Source organism: Balaenoptera physalus (genome assembly GCF_965194825.1).
Source record: "Balaenoptera physalus genome assembly, chromosome: 10".
In the NCBI taxonomy this organism is placed as follows: Eukaryota; Metazoa; Chordata; class Mammalia; order Artiodactyla; family Balaenopteridae; genus Balaenoptera; species Balaenoptera physalus.
This window is the reverse complement of record NC_138889.1, coordinates 76,619,343-76,637,375: the sequence shown is the minus strand read 5'-3', so window position 1 is coordinate 76,637,375 and position 18,033 is coordinate 76,619,343. Positions and strand designations below refer to the sequence as shown.

The 18,033-nt window shown below is 45.6% G+C and overlaps 1 protein-coding gene across 14 annotated transcripts in view; it reads right to left on the bottom strand.

Moving 5' to 3' along the window:
* Positions 1-18,033, bottom strand: part of NAV2 (neuron navigator 2) — a 761,975-nt gene that overhangs the window by 302,351 nt on the left and 441,591 nt on the right. Inside the window, exon 1 of one of the 14 annotated variants that reach the window (XR_014267933.1) lies at positions 178-17,244. The exons of the other annotated variants lie outside the window; for them this stretch is intronic. The gene's annotated coding sequence lies outside the window, so the exon portion shown is untranslated. Of the gene's footprint in view, positions 1-177; positions 17,245-18,033 lie in introns of those variants that run through there. 14 annotated transcript variants of the gene reach the window in all.

Sequence of the window (18,033 nt, the reverse complement as noted above, 5' to 3'; positions counted from 1 at the left end):
ACAACGAGATGGCAGTTAGTTCAGCCAAGCATTCTGCAGATGAAAAGCCAGCTCAGAGCTGGGGTCCCAACAAGTGTAGAAAATAAACTAGAACTGTATCTAAACACAAGCCCCAATTCAAACAAACTTCATCACCTCTCCCCAGGGACCCCGCCAGTGGCCCTCCAGGTGGCTTACCATTTTATAATGGTTGCAGGAATCCCGACTCTCTCCCCGGGCAGGAACCCACAAGTTGATGCTTACAGGCATGGCTCGACCCACAGCCCACGCTCGGTCCCTGCAGTCCATGGCCTACGCCCTCCCGGGGTGTCTAGTTCAAAGCACTGCGGAGGCGTGTGAAGCCTCGAAGGTTAATTTTAGCTGAAGTCATGCTCCCACTGTGGTCAGATTTTCTTACACAGGCCACCTCCTGAATAGCGGCAGCTTATGTTACCACAACCCGCTGGGCAGCCCTCTGGCCCTCAGCCGCAGTTCTACACTGCTGCCATTCTCCCCCCTCATCTCCCCCACCCCATTCTCTTCGCCCTCCAAAATAATCGAACTGTGTTTATATTTTCATGACACACTCGAGGGAAAGAAATCACAGTTCCTTTTGCTGCCCCAGGCAAACGAACCTAGGGAATGGCTCCCCCCTCTCCCATGCTTGGCAAAGGCTGGGCAAAGGCCGAGGGATTGTACAAACTTCACTTGAACCAGACAGCACAAGGGCAGGAGCCTGATGCTTCAGCTTCTGCAGAGAGGTTTTGAAAACCTTTGTCTAAGCCATTAGTTGCGTGGGACCCTCACGTGTCTTGTCTTCTGCCTGACATCCTTTTTGTCAAAGGGAGGCACAACTGTGCCTGCCCTTCCATTTCTCTAAAAATGCTGATGGAGAGGAACCTGCATGTTTCTACCCAGAGGTCTCGCTCCTGCAAAGGAAGAGAGTGTGAGCCTTCATTCAACTGCAAAGGTTTTGAAAAGTCTGTCTGTGCAGGGTCCTCGGGTTCCAGATTGCAGCAAGTGGAGACTTCAGGAGGAAGGTCCCTAGAAGCAGTCTACTTCAGGCAGGCCTCGCTTCCTGCTAAGCTCAGCGACTGGGACCTGGGAGCTTACCAAACCGGTCTGTGCCGGGATTGCCTGCTAGATGGAATTCTGATCTGCTCTTCAGATGGCCTTTTTTCAGTGTGGACAGGACCATGGAAAGGCTATGGAAAAATTAAACAAATCTGGAGTGGCCGACTGCAATCTCCCACCAGACCCCACAGCCTACAACCTTGCAGGCAAAACGCTGGTGTGCAGTGCTTGAAATTGACACTAAGGCCACACCCAGAAACTGCTCCCTGTAGGATGCAATGCAGTGCCTTTCCCCGCCTGAGGGCTACCTGTTACACTCCCATGGTGTCCTAGGCCCCTCTTTTCTAAGACTCATTATGCTTGTAATTACTTCATTCATTCAAGACCTTACTGAGCACGTACTCTGGGGCAGGCACCCTTCTAGGCTGGGATGAGGCAGCAGTGAGTAAGAGAGCCCTATGGGGCTTTATTCTACGGAGGATGAGAAGTGGGAGAGACAAAACGGCAATAAACTGATTAGCAAGTTAATACCAGAGAATGATACATACTATAAAGCAAATGCAGTAGATGGGAATTCCCGGTCAGTCTGGTGGTTAGGACTCCATGCTTCCACTGCTAGGGGCCCGGGTTCGCTCCCTGGTCGGGGAATTAAGATCCTGCAAGCGGCGCGGTGCGGCCCAAAAAAAAAAAAAAATGCAATAGAGAATGAATGGTGAGGGGAGGAGGGATCCTATGTCAGGGAACTCAAGAATGGCCTCTCTAAGGAGTTGACACTGAAATAATGACCTAACTGACAAAATGGCGGCAATCATGCAGAGACTCAGGGCAACGGTTGTCCCAGACCAGCAGTATCAGCATCACCTGGGAACCTGTTAGAAATGCAGATTCTCAGGGCCCACTTCAGGCCTCCTGAATCGGAGACTCTGAGGTTGGGTCCCAGCTGTCTGGGCTTGAACAAGCTCTCCAGGTTTTTCTCATGCACACTACAGTTTGGAACCCACTGAAATAGGGGATGAGCGTTCCAGGTGGAGAACTCTATAAACAACAGAAATCTGTGGTTCTTCTCCTGGCTAGAATCCCCAGCCACCAGCCCAGCGCCTAGCACAGAGTAGGAATCCAGTATCTTTTGACTTCTTGCCAAGCTTTAAGCCCTAGCACCCTGGACCCCAAATAAAAATCACAAAGATATAAATCACAAAAGTGTTAAATTCATAAAACTTCAGCGAAAGCACCCAAAAAGGAACAGGAGGAACTCATTTAGAATTCCAGGTGGCCAGTGGGAAGCTTTCCGTCATGTCTGAAACTGCCAGCCGCTAAGATTGACTCTTCCCAATTTAATAAAACTTGGCATCACAAAGTTGGCAATTAGATTTCCTGTAAAAGGCTAAATGTGGTGGCCTTCTGCTTCCTGGATTCTGAAATTCAGTAAGAAAGGCATTAGTGTGTGGCAGCTGGGATAATCATTTAATTGATCTTTTCTACCCATAGAACCCTCCCTTCCCGGCTTCAACCCACTGAATCGTAAATCAATGTCACCTTCATTGTGAGCATGAAAAGGCAGGAAAAAACACCCCCCTCCCCAAACCAAATAGGAGTCAATTTCCTAATGGGGACTAGGTGAGGCTCTAAGTGGGTGCTGCCATTTCTCCCCCTCTGGCCTCCTCCTGGGCCACCCACACAGCTCCGTGCAGGCCAGTGGGAGCTCCAGTGACATGCAAGGCAGGAGACAAGGCAAGGCGCTTCCAGTGGTAGGAATTCCTTGACAGAAATGGCATGATTCTGATGTCAGTCAGACCCAGTTCAGATCCCTGAACTGGACTATATTTTGAAAGCATCTGCAAAGGCATTTGGCATGTAGGAAGGGTTCGATAAATCATTTCGTTTCCTCCTCCCTCCTCATTCACACTGTATTTAATTTTACTCATTCCTTCAACAAATATTTATTGAGGACCCACTATATACATATACCCACTTACTAGGGATGGAATGATGATCAAAATGGACATGGAGTTTCTTATCTTGAGGGAGGGTCAGGTATTAGTCAAATAAGGATGTCAAGTAAAAATAAAGGAAAAGATGTCAGAGGGCACTTGTGGCAAATGCTACAAAGATGAGTGCATGGCACCATGAGCCTGTAATGGAAAAATTCAACCTGTCTAGAGATTATTAAAATACAGATGCGCAGGTCCCAGGTAGGCATCTAAATCAACCTCAGGACATGGGGTCCTGGCACAGGGGTGTTTAAGAAGTTTCACAGGGGATTTTACCGCTGGAGTGGGAGGTTACAGACCAGCAAGGGAGGAAGGCTAGAATCATCCCTGTGCTACCTGGTTCGAGTTGGAAGCGCTCTATACATTATAAACTATTTCTAGTTTACAAACTAAATAATAGTTTATAGTTTCACTATAACTATATGCTGACCTATATAGTATATCGGTATAAACTAATGTTTAGCTTAACCTAGATACGATATTTATAGATACATGCCTTAGTATGCACACATTTATTTCCTTGTTCTGTCAACTGAAAAGATCTACAAACAATGATATCCCAGTGGCAACAAGCACACCCAGTGCCCACATCTTGGTTTCTAATACTGTTTACCAATATAAGGAACCAGGGCTTCTTGGAGAAACGGCTGATTCTTGGGCTGCGACAGGAAATATTCAGATGGGCCTGGAGCACATTACAGTGCCAGAAAGGCAGGCTACATCCCCGCACCAAAACACATGAATGGGGTTTTGTCACAGCGACACAGGAGCTAAATGAAAGAGCTCCCAATGGCCAACGCCGGAACAACTGACCAACAAGAGTAATAAAGAATTAATAGTATTGGATTAAAGCCCAACGTATGAAACAAATATCCATGAATCCATACTGAGAAATAAAAGGTTGAATGAATAAATAAATAAATGAATGGGGAGAAGGGAAAAATCTCCCATGCAAAGAGAATTCCAAATAATTTATGTCAATATTCTCTTCTCAAGGAGGTACAATGTGAATTGCCACTCCTTTGACAACGTGAATTGCCACTCCTTTAAGTGTGGGCTGCACAAAGAGAACAGTATGGAAGTGATGGGGAAGAGTAACTTCACAGAGAAACCTGATAAAGACCAACCCACCCGGATGATCAACACATCCACATCCGTAAGTTGTGTTGATCGTAGGTACCCCTGATATGAGGTGATGAAAGTGGCACTTGACATCTCTGGTCTTCCTCCCCAAAACCCACAATCTTAGTCTCATCATGAGAAAAGCATCAGACTGATCTCAATTGGGAGGGGCCATTCTACAAAATATCCAACCAGTACTCCTCAAAACTGTCAGGGTCATCCAAAACAAGGAAAGTTTGAGAAAGTGTCACAGCCAAGAAAAGCCTAAGGAGACATGACAACTAAATGTAATGAGGTGTCCTGGATGGGGTCCTGGTACAGATAAAGGACATTAGATTAAAAAACTAAGGAAATCTGAATAAAGTACAGACTTTAGTTAATGATGTTTTAATATTGGTTCATTAATTGTGGCAAACATACCATACAAGTTGTTAACAATAGGGGAAACTGGGTGTGGGGTGTATGACAGCTCTCTGTACTATCTTCACAGCTTTTAGAGTAGATTTAAATTTTCTGAAAAGTTTACTTAAAAAAGATAACACACAAAGCTCCACCATCGACTATAGTGTGCAGCCAGGTTTGAAAACTGAACTCTTAACCACCCATGGATAGACTGTTGATTTAGCCATTTCAAGGGCAGAATGCCTTCCCTGAAGTTAGATTTGAGATCACAGAATTTCAGAAACATCATTCACTTATACACACACACCAACCCCCATACATGGATGTAATGTATATAAAGTCTATACCCTAGTTATTATGTACCAGAAACTCTTTCTGCATGGGTGAGTCTCCTTGAATGCTCATTAGTAACTGTTAAGGATAAAAGGACTTAACAGAAAAAAAAGGCCATTCAAAACTCCAGGTTGTGCTTTGATCCTTTCAAAAGGGCCATGAAAGAACTATTTGTGCCCAAAGAATAAGTGCTGGGAATCTCCCAGTTAACAACCCTGGGCCCCAACTCAAAAGATCCCATTTGTTCTTAAAGATTCTGCATTTGATTCTTCCTCACCTTTAAAAGAAGGAATCAAAACACCTGAGGGTCCCTCAAGTTAACCAGATCAAAATGTGACGTGAGATACTGTAATTAATAATGTAAATTAGAACACACCAGATCCTAAGATCTTCAGTATGTAAAAAACCTCTCCAAAAGTGAATTTAATACCCAGTGGCCCCATGGTCTGAGATTTTGAAGGGGAACAAAAAATCCTCCCTATGATTGGAAACACAAGCCCAGCTTTCACCAGCAATAGGTGGCAGCATTTCTGTTCTCTGGGCCACATTCTATACACAGAATTGTACCAACTAGTAATAGACAATTAGAAGGCAAGGGTTTTTCAAGGTCCTACTGCATCCCTTGTTTTCCATTAAAGGATACACTCTTTCTACAAATCACTTTGGCCAGAGATAACAAAATCACGTCTCTTTCTTAAAAAACAAAAGAAAAAATTAAAGTGACAAATTAATTTCCCCAAACATAATAAAACTAATTCAATCATCTTGTGCTGGCCATCTGCTTCACAGATGCAAATCTAACTGCATTTCCTACTGCCTGATAACTTGCTTAATTCTGTTAGCTCCTGTGACCCTGCTTTTGTAAGCAGTTCTCAATGGGACCTTCCCGGTGGCTTCCAGACAAGGAATTGGCTGAGCCAGGGAAGTGTTTCTCCAAGGAGCAGCAGTGACGCAGCCCCTCTCCAGCTGGCTGCCCATCAGCAAATGAAGTTTTAAACAGGGCAGCTAAGATGGCTAGACTTTCAGCTGAACTCAACTGGATAATGGGTACTGCACAGCACTTCCTACATGTCAGGCACTAAGCCCTTTTACACGCATACGTCACATTTAATCCTCACAAATTGAGTTAGTTTCTATGACTTTCACTCATGAGGAATCTGAGGTCCAGAGATGTTAAAACACTTACTCAAGGTCTGAAAACAAAGCCTTTCGGACCTGACAGCCCATGCCACTGGCCGCTATGCAGGTCACTCAGCATGACAAAGTGGACTGCCTTGAAGTCTGAGCTTAAACAGAGACACCAAAGCAAGCCTGGGACAAATGTGTAAAATGCAGGATTTCAAAAGAATACTGGGGTTACCTTGGCAGCTCAGTGGTTAAGAATCCGCCTGCCAACGCAGGGGACACGGATTCGAGCCCTGGTCTGGGAAGATCCCACATGCCGCGGAGCAACTAAGCCCGTGCGCCACAACTACTGAAGCCTGCGCGCCTAGAGCCCATGCTCCGCAACAAGAGAAGCCACTGCAATGAGTAGCTCGTGCACCGCAACGAAGAGTAGCCCCCGCTCAACACAACTAGAGAAAGTCCGCGCAGCAACGAAGACCCAACGCAGCCATAATTAAATAATTAATTAACTAATTAACTTCCTTAAAAAAATAAATAAAATAACAAAGGAATATTGGAGAGCCAGTTTCAAGACTTTTCCTGCTCCATCAGATGGAGGATATTAAAGAGATGAAAAAGTGTGGAGAAAGAGAATTTGGGGGAGAAGGGTATCACTGGAGACCACTGTGCAATGAGCACGTGCTCTACCCATTCACTCAAACCTGGGTCAGGGGTGCATCAGTGGGGTCCCTGGGAAGCCTAAGATGAATGTGCCTGCAGTTAGAGATTCTGTGGTCTAAGATCTGACTCCTGCCCTGAGAATCTGGAGGGATGAGGGAGGAGGGTATGATGGACGGTTTCAGTGATGGAGTCAGGAGACTGTTACAGGCTGGGATTAGCCTGCAGCCCACACTGTTGAGGCAAGAGATTTGGTGTTTTCTTGGAGGGAGCGCACACCAGGGTTCATCAGGGGTTCCTATGAAGTGGCCCTTGAAGTGCTCCACAAAAGAAAGACTCAGCTTTCAACAGAGCAGGAAATGAGCTCAGGGAGGCACCATTGAGTAAGCCCCTTTCTCCTCTGCGTAGTTCCCCGGCGGCTGGGGAGGGCGGACTGCTTTCACTTTTCCTCTGCAGGGGCCTGACAATTCAAGTTTGAGCTTTGATTAAGTATTATAGAGGGGGGATACTCTAGTTTCTCACTTGAGGCTATCTTTGCAAGTTATTGTGACCACGGGACTGTCTATATGAATGAGCAGAATGGCCATGGGCTATGAGAGCCTTCCTCCCGTGGCAGGAAAAAAAACTCATGGGCTTTGCCCACAATCCACACGTTACACTTACCCAATATGCCAGTTACATGAGCAGGGCAGAGTCCCCTGGGGAACTTTTAAAAAACACAGATGCCCAGGTCCCACCTTCAAAGAGTGATGCAGTAGGTTTGAATGACCCAAACATCTGCCTTTCTTTTCAAAGTTCTCTAGAGAATTCTGATGCCTTGGTAGTACTGAGAACTATCAGATCACGCTCTATATACAGATATAGGAATAATTATCTCCGAAAGGAGGAGAGAAGATCACTTCATCAACACCCAGGTTACTTCTTAATATTTAGAAAATCTGCATTATTTGGTGAGTGAGGCAGCATGGTTATTAAGTATGTCCCACAAAAGAAGGTTTCCAGCGTTGCTTTTTCTCATCTCTCAAAATATTAGCAAATGGTGGCATACAAAAACGATACGAAAATATTACGATCAATTCTCCACCCCCTGTCCAGAAATGAATCTTCACTTTAAAGATAAGAGAACTGAGATTTAGAGATGTTTTTTGCTTAAGGTCCAGCAGTTAACAAGAAGCAAGGCTGACAGTCGACCCAGGTCTTCTGCTTTCAAAGACCAGGTTCTTAACCACTATACCTTCTTCCTCCTAAGAATCACCATTAATGTAGAAATCAAGACATTCTTTTCCCCTGGCCCCAGGCCTGATCCTGTCCCAAAGTTTAAGTTGAAGAAGTGCAGGTACTTGAGATGAAAGGGATCCGATGACAGCAGAGGTGACGGATGCAGGATCATTTCCTACACAGAACTTCAATGTCAAGGCCGCTAAGAAAGAGTTATCACAAACCATGTAATATCCCTTTGATGGAGAAAAAGAATTCAGGAAAGGAATATTTTCCAATGAGAAGTTCACTGGAGAATTCAGCCATCTACAAAATACATTAGATTATAAAGCCAGAAGGAATCTCGCCTGACATTTTAGGACCTTGTTTATTTTCATCTAAGGGTGTGGGAAAGAAACTCCATAAAGATGGAACGCTGTGGCTACCCAGGCAAATTCAGCATGAACGAGCTTTTAAAAATCGCATGTTCAATCAACTACTTAACTACAAGTGACTGAACTATCAGGGGACAAAATAAATAAATAAAACCCTCTGGGGTGACATTCCAGGTTCAGAAATCAGACACGCATGGTTTCATGGAAATTATCCAGGCTTTGACGCCAGGCAGAATTTTGGCTGGTTTGAATTCTGGCTCTGTCACTTACCGACTGACCTGGTGACTCTGGGCAAGCAATTTACCTTTTGACACTCAGTGTTCTCTTCTGTGAAATGGAGGTGTGAACACCCCAGTTGAAAGGGCTGCTGGGGGAACGAGAGGTCCGCTAGGGAAAACCCCAGCCGCCAGAACGCAGAATTCCCTCAAGATTCCGCAGCTCATCTTTTTGAAGAACCTCGATAAACATGGCTAGATAGTTCAAATAAATGGAAAGAGACAACCAGATAAGGACAAGCGGCTCACGGCACGTGAAATTTTAATGCCAGCGACAGTTCAGGTTTGGGCCTAGTCAACAGGAATCATAAACAGCTGTCACCGAATGGCCATGTCCTCCTGAAAATGGGCTATTCGTCTGAGCCCATCTCCCAGAGGACAACTGCAAATACCATCAATACTGGCACTAAGCAACAGCCTTATTTATAGCTAAGGGACAGATTCCAAACATAGAAGAGGTCATGGAGGCTGAAACCCCTTCTCCAAACTCCCAAATTCCTAGAGGGCGGAGAGGTGAGGCTAGAGAGCAGGTCTTACAGGAATGCCTGAACACAGTGGGAAAACTGTCAACAAAAGTGAGAAAAACTGAACAGTAAGGAGAGCTTTGGAAAGGAAGAAGCAGCCATGAAGGGAGGAATCGGAGACAGTGCTACGTACGCCTGGCGCGGCTGAACCGGCCACCACCTGTCATGAGACTGCCCCCCATCTCTCGGCTAACACCTACTTGTTAAAAACTGGAAGTCCTCTCAGAATCTATCAGCATGTTCAAGGAGGGCCAGAAAGTCTGCCCTTGGCCACACCTACCAGGAAAGCAATCTCCAGTACCTACAGAATCAAGTCTCAAAGGCTTAACTTGACTTTTAAGAAGTGTTACTTAAGCTGGTAACAGTTATATCCCGCTCCTCCCCTTCACTTTAGCCAAGTGCAACTCCTGGCAATTCCTCATAGAGAACCACCTCTTTCCAGGCTCTGGGCCCTTAGTCCTGCAGCGGGAATGCACAGCCTTCACAAATTGGAATCGTGTGTATTTCTCAAAGAGCAGCTGTTTCAAATACCACTCTTCCCCCCAAAAATTGCCCTCGGGCTTTTCATCCAGGTTCTTAAGGGTCTTGACTCCTATTTCACATCTTAAGGTCTCTGAGGGCAGGAGCTATGATCTTTATCTCCATATTCCCTTGCAAGTTTAGTGCCAATTCAAGTGGCAATAAGTGTTTGTTGGATGGATGGATGGATGAAAGGATAGAAGGAAGAATGGATGGACTTGATGGATTAAGAAGAAACCAGCAGGGAACACATTATCCATGGTGTCATTTGTCATCCAGTACAGCCAAGAAATGGAATGTCCTGGTTATCACAATATTCTGATTAATAAAGCGCTCCACCCCCTCCCAACACCATTCACAGATTTGACCACGAGCAACTGACTATGTCAAGATGGGCATAAAATCTACCTTGCATTTCAAATGGAATAAACAAGACTGTCATTTGTCGATGATTCAAAAAGCACTTGGACATGCTGCAAGACTCAAGGTTAGGAATCTCAATGGCCACTGCACTGTGGTGTGTGAGAAGGACGGGTTGCAGAGCACTGACTGAAAAAAGAATCCTAGATAACGAGACATATGTTTGCTGAAAATATAACTGAAAATAAGTAGTTTTTCTACAGTCCCTTCTTCAGTGGAGTCTTACAACGCCAGGATGAACATTATAAACTTTCAACCAGATGACCCTACAAGGCAGCAGAGACATGAAGAAACACAGAAACACACACACACCACCCCGAAGTGCATGAGGTCTGGCTCTCTCCCCTCAGACCCAACCGGCAGACTTGAACTCAAAAAATCAGTGGCAAAAGTCATTAAGCGCCCTGGCCACAGATCACATTAAAACATCTCACCCTTGTCTCGCACTTAATCCCGGCCCTCCCCTCCTCCAAGTTCTCCTTACCCTTGCCAAATGTTCCTAGACAAGGCCCATGCTTGTTTGACCACTTCCCAATTCCACCAGCCACAGATGGGCTGAGGCAGAGGAAGCACACACCAAACAAGTCGGGCTGCTATTATTTTTAACTTGGCTCCTTGGTGCTCGCAGGTAGAAGAACCGGTTCTGTTGTAAACAGTTTCTCCATTGCCAAAGCAGAGAGTAGCACTGGGGGCTTCCTGGGCCTGTGGTCCTCTGCCACTAGAGCGTTCCCAAGCAGTCATCGGACAGCTCCCGCTCACAGGTGCTCTCCTGAGCCAGGGCATTCTGCCTCCTCTCTATTAATTATATGCAGCATCTCAATGAATCCTCATGACATCTTCTGAGGCAGGGATTACTACCCGTTGCACAGATCAGGAAACAGATACTCTGGAGAGATAAGTGACTCATCTAAGCTGCACAGGATTTGAACCCACATCTGTCCTCATCATGAAGCTATGCTCCCACCATTTCAGGACATCACTTGGAAGGATAGAGCATTTCTCACTGCCAAGTGCTCTCTTGTCCTCTGTCCCGGTCCCAAACTGAGTAGCTGTGGCAGCCTCTGCAACTAGAGAGGGGCAAGAAAGGGTGAGCCGATACTCACCAGAGGACACAGCCCCCTGCTTGGTTCTCAAGGCAAAACTAAGGTACTCTGTGCAATCAGAGGCTCTGTCTGAGTTCAACAGATGTGCCGGCGATTCCACTGCATAGATTTGATATGCTGCATATAACTAATAAAGTGTATGCCCACCTGGGAGTTTGCTGGTGCCAAGAATGAACAGAAGGGAATGTATTGCAGAAATATTAACCTTGGCAGTCTCCTGCCACAGTAAACCGCTGGCTGAGCTTTAATGAAATCTTGCACAAGAGCAGAAACATCTGTATCGCTGGTAAAAATAAACCCCAGTCTGGAACGCACAACTGTCTTTGCACAAGGACACAACAAACCTGGAGAGAAACGGAGAGGAAGCCTTTCTCTGAGATCAAAATGACTGTTTATAACAAACAGAAGATGGGTCTGCTCACCTCTGTGTGTGCTCTGTAGTCAGTCTCACTAGCTTCTTGCGAATGAAGATGCATGCTACATTCGCGCAACTCAGGCTTTCCTAGCAGGCTTGTGAGTGTGGGTGAGCAAAAGTCCTGCAAGCGGCCCATCTCCACGGACCCTTCCTGTCCCCACAAAACCATTCTCCAGGATGAATGAACACTATGCCAGCACAATAAGGCCTAATTGCTTTGTTAAGTATCCTGAATTAATTACTCATCCAAGCCAAAATTAAAGCACGGACATAGCCTTATTTAAAAGATATAGTAAGAAGCCAGTCTACAAACCACAAGTGGTCAGGGGAGCCCTCAGCAATCACATCAAGTCGCTGTATAAGTAGGGAATATGATACCTTCTGTGCTAGGTGGCCTTTCCCAGAAAACAAATAGCACAGGAACCGAAATCAGACAGTCCTAGGGTTGGAAGCCCTCTTGCCCAATCTCCCTCCTCCTTGACGCACAAATCCCCTAATCAAACCCTGTGCCAAGTTTTCCCAAACTCCCAGGGATGAAGACCTCCCCAACCCCTAGGAAGCCATCTGACACTACCTTAGAAAGCTCTTCCTTCTGCTAAATTAAATTTTGGTTTTGTTTGATGGGGAGAAGCCCAGAGATGAATCCTACCAGCCCTTGGGAGATAGAAGGTGGCACAGCATCTCTTCCATGAGTCTGTATATAATGAAAGTGTTTCAACTTCCTCTAAATATTCTGCAGAACAAGGTTTCAGTTCTCTCACACCCTGGCTGTTCTCCTCCAGATAGAGGGTGATGATGGATAATGATGACAATGATGATTATTAAAATAAAAGCAATTATCTTAGCTCTTATTTAGTAAGCCCCTACTATGTGACATAACAGCTCTTATTTAGTAAGCCCCTACTATGTGACATAACAGCTCTTATTTAGTAAGCCCCTACTATGTGACATAACAGCTCTTATTTAGTAAGCCCCTACTATGTGACATACACTAGACTATGCACTTTCCAGGCACTTCTACTGGAATCCTCACAACAGCAATAGTTTGGGACTATTATTCTGTCCATTTTACATTTTGAAGAAATTGAAGCTCACCAGGTGACATAACTTGCCCAAGGCCATAGTTAGTAAGTGATGGGGTCGGGATTCAAACTCAGACAGACTCACTGGCCTCTTTGTCCTCATGCCTAAAGAGGCCACCAGTTCAGCCACATCCTTCTAATGGTCCACGAGGTGGGCTACGGACATCATACTTCCACGGGTGGAACCCGAAACTGACATTCTCTACTGGGAAAGACTCAGACCCTGAGCAGCAACGGCGACAGTCTGCCTAGGGAGAAGTAAGCCTTAAACGGGGAACAGGAAAAGGAAAGTGGGAGGCAGTGAAAACAAACTGTTTATCATTTAACAATCTGGAGGAATGTTGGGCTTGGAGGAGACACAGCAAAGGGGGAGGGGCCAGAGGGTGGCAGCAGGAACCTTATCCCCACAGCAGTAGATGGCTGGCAAGAAAGCTGCTTTCTGGGAGACCCAATGGGTGCAGGGAGCAAAGGGCCAGTGTGCTGGCTACAGTCAGGGGGCAGGCCGCCTTTGTGCCTACCCTTCTCCACTCCCCACACTGGATGGGACCCTGTTGTTGCCAAACTGGTTGGACTAAGTCACAGACAGTAAAGATGACCTGTCTGGCTGCCATATCCCTGATCAAAACTGGCTCATTTCAAGGGTGAAATGTCAGCAACTTGGGAGGTTGCAATCGGACGAGGAAAAATAAACTGCGAGGTTACTTCAGGGGTTAAAAAACGAAACCTCCCCGGAAAAATGAAGTTCTCTTTTGTGCTTCTGAAATTCTCAGACCTAACAACTCCATGAAGAAACGTATGGGACACTAATTAAATACTTTGGGTCCTGAAGTAAGACCCTAATGTTCATTTGGCCTCAAGCTTTGTCCGGGATGGGGAGATTTTCTGCAGCTGTGAGCTTACAGAAATGACCCAAGTCTAGAGTTTGGGCTGGGATCCCAGGTGTTTGGAGATCCCAACTTTACTTCCACACACCCTCACGGTTTAATCAGAGTACAATGAAAGCACAAAGAGGTTCCAAAGAAAATACACACACACGTACACACAAATACACCTATTCACACATGCACACACATAGACACAAACATCTATTTTCCTTCTCTCTCCCCCTCCCTCTCTCCCTTTCTCTCTCTCTCTCCAAGGAATCCCCAAGCTACCAAGTTAGACTCACACTAAGCTTACACCTTACACTAAGATTAAGATCGGTTCAGGGCCTGGATTTTCAGAGTAAAACCATTTGGTCAGAAGAGGAATTTACTAAGCCGGTCACAGGTTATCTACCTAGAAATGAGAAGAAGAACTGATTTACATTTGATATGCTGGGGGAAATGGGAATTTTCCTTGCTTCTCCAACCCTGGGGGTCTAAGAACCTTGAAGATACCGACAGATGTGTCTAGGAGGGAGCAGCCAGCTGGAGCCCTCTTTCTTTTGTAAGGCTGTGGGCCAACCCCTAAGTGCTGGAACATCCAGAGGACCCCACAAAACCCCACTGGACTTGTCAGAAGTGGGCCCAGTGCCACCGTCTGAACAGAACTGCCAGCAAGTACAATACACTCAGTTCTGCCAGAGGGGAACTTGGGTCTCGCTGTGAGGAGGACGGAGGTGCAGTAGGATAATGGGGAGGATGCTGGGGTCAGGAACATTGTAAAACCATCACCAATGTCACACCTGCATCAATCAAACCAAGTGTGTCAATTTAGTACAAGACGTGGGGCTCCCCTGGGCTCTGAGAAACTGCCAAGATACGCTCTTCTTTCCAAGTTTGAGGCCCTGGGCTGAAACCCAGGGGCGGGCAGTTAAAACAATTTCTCCATCAAATTCCTCTCCTGAAAAGGCACGTGTTCCGGCCTCCTCTTGACTGCTGAGTCCACACAAAGTCTCTCAGGGCTCTGATGCCCTCATCACTATATGTGGAACAAGGCAAGGGGGAGACAAAGAAAGGGTCTGAACAGCACCCACACACCTGCTCTCTTCCTGCTACTGGGACTGCTGCGTCTAGGACAGATGCCCATCTGTCTGAATGTTAAGGAACATTCTTCCCTAACAGTTTGCAGGTGCTCTGCAGGAGAGAAAAGCAAATGCTGGACTATCCTGGCAGAGGCAGGAGACAGACCTGCTGAAGCTCAAGGGGATCCCCCAGCCTCCCCTCTCCCCCTACCAGTACAGATGTCCAGGTGAGCTACAGCCCGGCACCTAGCTTGGCCAGTCTAGGGAGATGACACGTTCCTTGTACAAGGCAACTGATGCCAAATCGCACACTTCTGCCCACACCGGGACCCATTGGGTGGTTTGTTCTACTCACCTGGGGTCATAGCGTCTTAGAAGACTTTTGGTGACAGGGACACAACACTGAGCATTTACAGAATGGACTTAGTGAGGATCTGTAATTCGGAATGCCCTCTTTACTCTCCCTCACCTCTAAATCCTATAAAAATGTTCTCCACTGGTAGTTCCCCACCTGGGGGCCTAGGATCCTTGCGGTCCTCGAAGGTATAACAGTACCTAAGAGTTCACATGGGTGTAAGAATGCTTCCAATCAACCAACAGGAAAAGGACAAGGACTGTCACATCTGCCACAGGGTGGGACTTTAATAACTGCTGAAGTTGATCCATGCCGCTTCCTGCCAAAACTTTCAATCTCATCCCATGACCCTGAACATGAAGTCCCAACTCTCAAGACCCTGGCAAAGTCTTTCAGAGCCCAGCCTGTGCTCACCTCTCCTGCCTTAACCCCCTGGAGGAGGTGAGCGCTAGAGGGATTAAAAGAACACCAGCGAGGGTAATCCCAGTACTTCAGATCTACAGATTTGGAGATTTTGCTTCGAGGAACCCACAGATGAATGGGAGGCAGTCAGGTGTACTGGAAAAGCTACAGGCTTTGAAGTCAGTTAAACCTAGACTCAAAAACCCCCTCCACCATTCACCTGGTAACCTCAGGCAAGTTACTCAATATATCTGAACCTCAGTTTTTCCTCTATATGTACAATGGGTATCATGTAAAAGGAGCTTCAGGATAACCTATGTAAAGCACCCATCGTAGTGCTTGGACAGAGTGAGTTCTGGACCCCAAAGTCCCTTGCAAAAAGCCCCCTGCACTTTCTAATTATCTCCACACATGCATGGACCACCCTCTCCCCACATCTTTTTAAAACCATTTTCCCACAGCAGAGGAGACTGGCAGTGAGATTTCAAACCAGATTTATGAAAACCCGTAACTAGAAGATTAAAATTCCAAATGTCATCTGGATAAGATGGGCCAGATGCTTGGAGAATTACAAAAAGCCTCAAGCTCTTTGCACTGGCAGAGAAGTGGGAGCTGTCAAGGAGATCGTGTCAGAGGGTCTTACTGATTGAGAAGGAGTGCACTCCACCCATGATGGCAAAGGAGAGACACATCTTCAGGACTGGGTGGGTGCACTGCACTGGCTAGATAAACTCAAACACCATCACGTGGTGTTTGGTGAGGGTTTTTATTCACTGTGAGGCAACCATGATTCAGGGTTGGCTCACTGGCCCTTCTCCTAGGTAGCCCTGGAATGCGCCTCTGTCTACCTTGAGGCTGCTGGGGGCCAGAGGGAGGGGATCAGACCAGGGTCACTAGGAGAGAAAACCCTAGAGGCTAAGTCATTAAGACCACGTACACACCAATTGACTTCAGCTGGTCAGCACCACCTAACACAGCTCGCAAAAAGCAGAAACGGGAAAGTGAGCAGTATTTACAGAACTCCTACCATATGCACACCAATCATGATGAATGCTTCACACACATGACTTCATTGAGCCCTTCTGACCACCTGATGAGGGTCTGTGCATCGTTACCCTACTCTGTAAAGGAGACTGGTGCTCAAGGAAGCTGAAGGTACCCAGAGTCCTATAAGTCCCAAACACAAAGAAGCAGAGTAGGGATTCAAACCAGGTATTTCTGATTCGAAAATGCATCCATTGTCCTAGAACTTGCTCCTTTCAGCTAGAACCATCACATCTCATGGTCCATTTCCGCAGAGGCTGGCCCACTCCCACTGACTACCATGGCCAAAGCAGCTCAGGTAGGAAGTTAAATCAAATCATCAATGTCATTATCAAAGCACTAAAAAGAAAAAAAAAAGTACAAGAAAAAGAGCAAACAAACATTCACAGAAAGATAGACAAGATGAAAAGGCAGAGGGCTATGTACCAGATGAAGGAACAAGATAAAACCCCAGAAAAACAACTAAATGAAATGGAGATAGGCAATCTTCCAGAAAAAGAATTCAGAATAATGATAGTGAAGATGATCCAGGACCTCAGAAAAAGAATGGAGGCAAAGATCAAGAAGATGCAAGAAATGTTTAACAAAGACCTAGAAGAATTAAAGAACAAACAAACAGAGATGACCAATACAATAACTGAAATGAAAACCACACTAGAAGGAATCAATAGCAGAATAATTGAGGCAGAAGAACAGATAAGTGACCTGGAAGACAGAATGGTGGAATTCACTGCTGTGGAACAGAATAAAGAAAAAAGAATGAAAGGAAATGAAGACAGCCTAAGAGACCTCTGGGACAACATTAAACGCAACAACATTCGCATTATAGGGGTCCCAGAAGGAGAAGAGACAGAAAAAGGACCCGAGAAAATATGTGAAGAGATTACAGTCGAAAACTTCCCTAACATGGGAAAGGAAATAGCCACCCAAGTCCAGGAAGCGCAGAGAGTCCCATACAGGATAAACCCAAGGAGAAACACGCCAAGACACATAGTAATCAAATTGGCAAAAATTAAAGACAAAAATTATTGAAAGCAGCAAGGGAAAACCGACAAATAAAATACAAGGGAACTCCCATAAGGTTAACAGCTGATTTCTCAGCAGAAACTCTACAAGCCAGAAGGGAGTGGCATGATATACTTAAAGTGATGAAAGGGAAGAACCTACAACCAAGATTACTCTACCCGGCAAGGATCTCATTCAGATTCGATGGACAAATCAAAAGCTTTACAGACAAGCAAAAGCTAAGAGAATTCAGCACCACCAAACCAGCTCTACAACAAATACTAAAGAAACTTCTCTAAGTGGGAAACACAAGAGAAGAAAAGGACTTACAAAAACAAACCCAAAACAATTAAGAAAATGGTCATAGGAACATACATATCGATAATTACCTTAAACGTGAATGGATTAAATGCTCCAACCAAAAGACACAAGCTTCCTGAATGGATACAAAAACAAGACCCATATATATGCTGTCTACAAGAGACCCACTTCAGACCTAGGGACACATACAGACTGAAAGTGAGAGGATGGAAAAAGATATCCCGTGCAAATGGAAATCAAAAGAAAGCTGGAGTAGCAATATTCATATCACATAAAATAGACTTTAAAGTAAAGAATGTTACAAGAGACAAGGAAGGACACTGCATAATGATCAGGGGATCAATCCAA